The sequence below is a fragment of the Populus euphratica genome, unplaced genomic scaffold (assembly GCF_000495115.2).
Source record: "Populus euphratica unplaced genomic scaffold, PopEup_1.0 scaffold2042.1, whole genome shotgun sequence".
Classification (NCBI taxonomy): domain Eukaryota; kingdom Viridiplantae; phylum Streptophyta; class Magnoliopsida; order Malpighiales; family Salicaceae; genus Populus; species Populus euphratica.
In genome coordinates, this window is record NW_011501894.1 from 1 (window position 1) to 7583 (window position 7583).

Sequence of the window (7583 nt, forward strand, 5' to 3'; positions counted from 1 at the left end):
TATTATTAGATATATTATTATAAAACATGCTTTGGTTAAGGAGTTATTGATACTTTAAGTGCAAAATGATGATATAAAACCATGATAAAAATGCACTTTTAAGTACTAATCAATTATGTCGTAGGTGCTGTTTTGGGACAAAGAAAAGATAAGAAACCTTATGTAATTTACTATGCAAGTAAAACTTTAAATAGTGCTCAAATGAATTATACCACCACTGAAAAAGAATTACTTGCAGTAGTATTTGCATGTGAAAAATTCAAATCTTATCTTGTTGGCTCACCTGTTGTTGTTTTTAGTGATCATGCAGCATTGAAATATCTTCTTTCTAAGAAAGATTCTAAGGCTAGATTGGTGCGTTGGATTTTATTACTTCAAGAATTTGATATCACAATCAAAGATAAGAAAGGCAGCGAAAATGTTATCGCAGATCACTTGTCAAGATTGACAGCAGATTCGAAAACTGACATCACACCAATCGATGACTACTTTCCCGATGAATCTTTACTTTCTGTCTCTACAATGCCTTGGTTTGCTAATATTGTCAATTTTCTTATTTCAGGACAATTGCCAACTCATTGGAGTACCCAAGATAAAAGAAAGTTCTTGAACAAAGTGAAGAACTTTTATTGGGATGATCCTTATTTATTCAAATATTGTCCTGATCAAATATTTCGAAGATGCATTCCGGACAATGAGGTAAGTAGTGTCATTAAATTTTGTCATTCTGAGGCATGTGGGGGCCATTTCTCATCAAGAAAGACAACTGCAAAAATCTTACAAAGTGGATTTTATTGGCCCACCATGTTCAAAGACTCACATGCATTCTGCAAGTCTTGTGAAAATTGTCAAAAGTTGGGATCTATTTCAAAACGTCACATGATGCCTTTAAATCTTATTATTGTCATTGAGATCTTTGACTGTTGGGGTATAGATTTCATGGGTCCATTCCCTCCATCATTTGGTTTCTTATACATATTAGTCGTAGTAGATTATGTTTCAAAATGGATAGAGGCAATTCCAAGTCGAAACAATGATCACAAAACAGTGATAAAGTTTTTGAAAGAAAATATTTTGAGTCGATTTGGAGTCCCTCGAGCCATAATAAGTGATGGTGGAACACATTTCTGCAACAAGCCATTTGAGTCTTTCATGAAGAAATATGGAATCACACACAAAGTTGCCACCCCTTATCACCCTCAAACAGGTGGACAAGTAGAGCTTGCTAATAGGGAGATCAAACATATTTTGGAGAAAACAGTGAACCCTAATTGGAAAGACTGGTCTTTAAGACTTAATGATGCACTTTGGGCTTATCGAACTGCTTATAAAACATCATTAGGTATGTCACCTTATAGACTAGTCTATGAAAAACCTTGTCACTTGCCTGTGGAACTTGAACATAAAGCTTATTGGGCTATTAAAGCTTTTAATTAAAATCTGGATGATGCTAGTCAACTGCGAAAATTACAAATAAATGAGCTTAAGGAAATAAGAAATTATGCATATGAAAATTCAAGAATTCATAAAGCAAGAATTAAAGAGTTTCATGACAAGAAAATACTGAGAAAAACATTCAATGTTGCTCAAAAAGTCTTACTTTATAATTCTCAATTGCATTTATTTCCTGGAAAATTAAGATCAAGATGGAGCGGTCCTTTTATTGTGAAACATGTGTATCCATATGGGGCCTATGACATCGAAAATCCAAAGAATGACAATGTTTTCAAGGTAAATGGACATCGTCTAAAAGTTTACTTTGACAATTTTTCAGTTAAACATGACTCTATTGAATTGGGTGATCCTGTATATAAAGATTGATTTTATTTTATTTTATTTTGTTTCTTTTTGAGTGATTTTTGCTAGTTTCTCTCACCCCGGTCAAATGGCGGATAACAGTACTCCATGACTTAAGTCAGTTCTTTCAGTTTCCCACAATAACTGATATTTGTGTATATATTTGTGCAATTCTTTGAATCTCTCTTCCAATTCTCATTTGAAAATGGACACTAATCTTGAAAAATTGAAAAAGTATTTTCCCGCTCTGCCTCAGAATGCGATTACAAAAATTTACCGTGCTAGATGTGCAAGATTGAGAAAAAGTATTTTCCCGCTCTACCTCAAAATGCGATTATAAAAATTTACCATGCTAGATATGCAAGATTAAGATTGTTAATGAATCATGGAATTCCTGAAGATATTCGCTTGTTGATTGAAGCAAAGGTCCGATTATCAGGTGAGTCCTCTAACTCCTTCATTTCACACATGCCAAGAACAGGTAAAAGCACTTTTGCAAAGAAACATCGTGCAAAACGACTGAAAGTCTATCATCGATGTGCTAGATGGACTTGTAATGCATAATGTCGTTCTTTAGGAATGGTATCTATAAACCGTGAAGATAAAATACAATTCATTAAAGATGGCCTAAGTAAGGAGTCTTTAAATAATCTTCTATTGACTCTTGAGACGCATCCTAGTGGAGATGTGCATCGTGTAATTCATGATTTATGGCCACTATTTCATAAAGAACATGATTGACTTAGTCTTGGGAATATGACTAAAAAAGACCTTGTTTGCCAGTTTTTAAGAAAACTGGATGGGAAGCCTATCCCCGACCCACAGAGGGCGTTTAAGCCGTTCTTGAACGTAAAACCAAGGGAAGATGTGAGCCACAATCACAACTACCTGTACATACACATGTTTTTTGAAAAGTAAATAAATAAATAGAGAGAGAAAGTGTGTGAGACTCTAGCTGGCCTACATATAGGTGGTATGATTGCCTTTCTAATTTCTCATCTATAAAACCCTCTCTTCCTTCCTTTTATTTCTACTCAACCCATACATTCAACAACTACAGAAGTGTGTAGAAATGGCAAGTTCCTCAGGTCATCATATAAGAAATATTTGTGTTTTCGGTGGATCTAGTCCTGGGAAAGAAAAGGAGTTTTTAGAATCAGCAAATCATCTTGGTCAAGTGCTAGCTGAGAGAAAGATTCATTTAGTGTATAGGGGAGGCAGTCTTGGGTTAATGGGAGGTGTGTCAAGAGCTGCATTTTTAGGAGGTAGTCAAGTTTTGGGGGTCGTCCCCGAAGCTTTAGCACAAAGGGACATCATTGGAAAAACAATTGGAGAGGAACTTCAGGTCTCCACAATGTTGGCTCGAATGAATGCAATGTTTAACCATGCTGATGCCTTCATTGCTCTACCAGGTGGTCTAGGTACATTGGAAGAGATCTTTCATATTTCCTCTTGGGCTCAACTACACATTCACTATAAACCCATAGGTTTGTTAAATGTTAATGGTTATTATGATAAGTTGTTGTCTTTTCTTGATCATGCTGTGGAACAAGAATTTCTAACATCTTCTGCACGATAAATCATAATCTCTGCTGCTACTGCTGAACAATTGATTGACCAACTACAATCTTTCATTCCTGTAATTAATCCCTAAAGTCAACTGACTTGGGAGCTATTGGCCCAACGCTTGTTACATGGGTTGAGGAGAAAAGCTTAAGGAAATCAAACATTGCATTATCTACATATCAGTATCTGCGACCCGAGTTACTAAGCTCGTAAGGGTGTCTTAACACCTAATGCCCTAAGACCAACTGGTTTGGGAGTCATTAGCCGAAAGCTCGTTACATGGGTTAAAGATTCATGGTGTTTTTAAATTATATGTATATATATTTAAAACAAAAAGAAGAAAAAAAAAGAGACAAAAATAATAATCCCAACCTAAGAAAGTTAACCTTAAACATTAGAACAAAAATTTTGTTTTCTTCCAAGAAAAACCCTATAATTATGTGTTGATACATTGAGCACAAAAGAAAGGTTTATGAATATCTTGTTAAGAGGTATTGAGCAGGTATATAAATTTAACGAAAATTTGTTTATCTAGATAGATTAATGGAAGTTAAATGATGAATACCTTGCTTTGTGGAATTTGCAAATTGTTTTTCTATTTTAACGCTTTGATTACTAGGGACTAGTAATAAGCTGGTTGGGGGGTGTGATTAGTACTTAAAAGTGCATTTTTATCAAGGTTTTATATCATCATTTTGCACTTGAAGTATCAATAACTCCTTAACTAAAGCATGTTTTATAATAATATATCTAATAATATAAGATACCTTTAATTTGTGGTAAATGTTCATTTTAAATGCAGGCCTATCACATAAATGAAAGGATTGATTGATGACTTTAAGAACTTAAATTGCAAGGGCAAAGAGATGACCAAAATTAGAAAAGAGATGTCGGTGCAATCCAAACCAGAATATTGTTCGATAATTGGGTCATATCTGGAGCTATAGATCTCAAATTTAGGTCTATTTTATATGGATGGAAAGGTAAGACATAGGCCTACAACTTTCATATGGAGCCCAAGATCTAAAAAGGCCATTATCAAGTCCAAATTGTAGCAACAACAAAGAAGCCCGAATTTGTCCTCCAGCCCGAGCACTGTTCAGTATTTTGGCCATATCTGGAGTTCTAAAAGTCCAAATGAGCTAAATGTTTTACACAAGAAAGCTGAGATAATTGCCTACAACTTTCATGTTTTCAAGTGGCTCCAATTTTGATGTTATCAATGACGTTTTGGGCAGACAATAGAAGATAAGGATTGTCACCAAGTCAAAAGTTGGCCACCCACTCATCAATTAGTCATCAAATCAATAGTTCCCAATTTTGGCCTATAAAAGGAGGCATTTGCCATGCATTTAGGCATCTTGGTTTCCAGATCAAGATCATGCTCTTCCTTTCTCTCTTTGTATTTTTTGTAATGTTTATGCTTTGCTTTCATTAATATCAAGTTTATGCCTTTCATTTCCTTTCCTTTACTTAGTTAACTTTTATCTTATTTATGTTCTTATTTTGTTTATATATTTTTCTTTCTTTCATTATGTCAAGCTAAGTTTATTATGTCAAGGTAAAAAGGCTACACTAATGGTGTAAGAATAAGTATAGTGTAAACTTAATATGGACTTTAATGTTTGATACTAACATGTTTTGTATTTGTTATCTTGTTCACTCTTTAATACTTTGCTTGTTAAATCACTAATCTTGATTTATGTTGTATAACACTTGGCACAACAAATGCTTGGCACTTTCATAGTTCATATTGTATGGTATAACCGACACCTGAGCTATGAAAGGAACTTGATTTGTTGTTAAAATTACTAAACAGTGTTCCGGTTTGGATTGCACCGATATCTCTTTTCCAAGTTTGGCCATCTCTTTATCCTTGCAATTTAAGTTCTTCAAGTCATCAATAACGAGATTTACAAGTACTAGCATTAATCAAATAAGATGACTAATGTAATCATGTTAACAATCTATAATCTGATTGGAACCTCCTTTATGTGTGGTTTCCAATTGAATAATAAGAATTTATATTATACTTGTTTGACATACCATTAGTGGAATCTCTAACCTTGACATTTGTTATTATTATTGTTTAATCTTTACATTAATTTTCCATCTCCAAGTTCTCATCATCTTCTTCTTCTTCTCTTTATTTATTATTATTATTATTATTATTATTACTACTACTATTATTATTATTATTATTATTATTATTATAGTTATTATTGTTATTGTCATTGTTGTTATTATTGTTATTACTATTATTATTGTTGTTGTTATTATTATTATTGTTGTTGTACTATTGTCGTTTATAATTTGTACAATTAACCTCCCTGTGGTTCGACCCCGGTCTTGACGGGTTATTTATTACTTCGACACTTCTGCACTTGGGAGAAGACATCAATCTTTTCGTCATGTCAATCGGCCCACACACTTATATAGTTTATTTTCATTAGCAACCTGCCCTCACATTCACATTGGTCTATTTTCACAGGTGACCTCCCACACATATTCATCATGGTCTATTTTCAAGGGCGACTAGCCCACATGATCTATTTTTATGGGCAACCTACCCTCACACTCACACAGTCTATTTTCATAGGCAACCTGCCCTCACAATCACATTAGTTTATTTTTATAGGGAACCTGCCCACATATGTTCATCATGGTATATTTTCAGGGGCGACTGACCCACATATTCACATGGTCTATTTTCATAGGCGATCTGCCCTCACATGTTCATCCTGTATGCAAGGTTTGAAATTGCTTCCTTTTTCTTCTACTTCTTTTTCCTTCTTTTTTTTTTTGAGAATTTTCCTAATAGTAGGGCTCTTCTTATCTTTCTTTATTTACTATTTACTATTTATTTTTATTTTTGATTTTGCAGGACTAATATTTGTTCTTCCTAATTACAGGGTTGACATCTGTCCTTCCTGATAACTAAAATTAACTGATTTTTTTCTCTTGATGACAGGGTTGGAAAACTTGGTGCTTCCTGATTGCAAGCTTGACCTAAAGACTCCTTATGATGATAAGATTGGCCTTCTCATTTCTTTGATCTTTTCCTAACAATAAGGTTTATCTTATCTTCTTCCCATTCTAGGGTCATGATCATGATTCTATATTATTATCAGCTTAATGATTGTTTTTTTTTTAAAAAAAAAATCTTTCTAGACTTCTTTGAGGATTTTCCTATAATGAATAAAAAATATATGTGCAATGATTTGAGCTTAGATGACATGCATGCATCCTTACTTAATTTGAAATATAGGTCCACCCCTCTTTGATGTTCCATCGTTATAGGGTGCCTTTGTTTCCTATCCAAAAGTCTTATTTATTCTTTCCATGTATTAGCTTGTTATTGTGCTAGTCACCCACTCCACTGTAAATGCAACGCCTATCATAGGTTGTCTTCGATAATTATTGGTTTCACTATTTATCAAGCTTGACAATGCCCCCAAGTATGGTATTGCTTGATTCGTCATGAAAGAGCTCAACAAATCATTTAATATCCTGGATTCTTTTGAGAATCATTCTTTGATTAGTTGTGTACATCCTACCAGCACTTATCAAGAGGTTTTTTGATGTCGTCCTCATCTTAGATTGCTAATCCGCTATGACTTACCTCTAGTATGATCTAAATTATTTTTCTTTAAACTCCATTATCCTCAATTCACCAATTCATCATTTAATCTTTTTTTTTTTATATTTCCTCTTAATTGATCTGAATATTGCTTATTTTTCCTTTTTAGGGTCCACTATATTGCCTTTGAGAATCGTTCTTTGATTAGCTGTGTACATCCTACTAGCACTTATCAATAGGTTTTCTGATGTCGTCCTTATCTTAGATTGCTAATCAACTATTGACTTACCTCTAGTATGATCTGAATTATCTTTCTTTGAACTCCATTGTCCTCAATTCACCAATTCATCATTTAATCTTCTTTTTTTTATTGCCTCTTAGCTTATCTGAATATTGCTTATTTTTCCTTTTTAGGGTCCACTGTATTGCCCCAAGCTGCTCAACTTTTTTTCTTCAGAAAGTGTCGAGAAGTATGATGTCACTTCTGTCAAGATTTTGCAAATTCGATCTGTGCTTTTTTTGTTTAACAATCTTTCTTGTTCGGGAATCAACTCTTATATTTCAAAGATTATGTCTATTTCAAAGTCTAATTATTGAAATGAAATTAGAGAGATGTTAGTATTTTTTTTTTTTTTTGAAA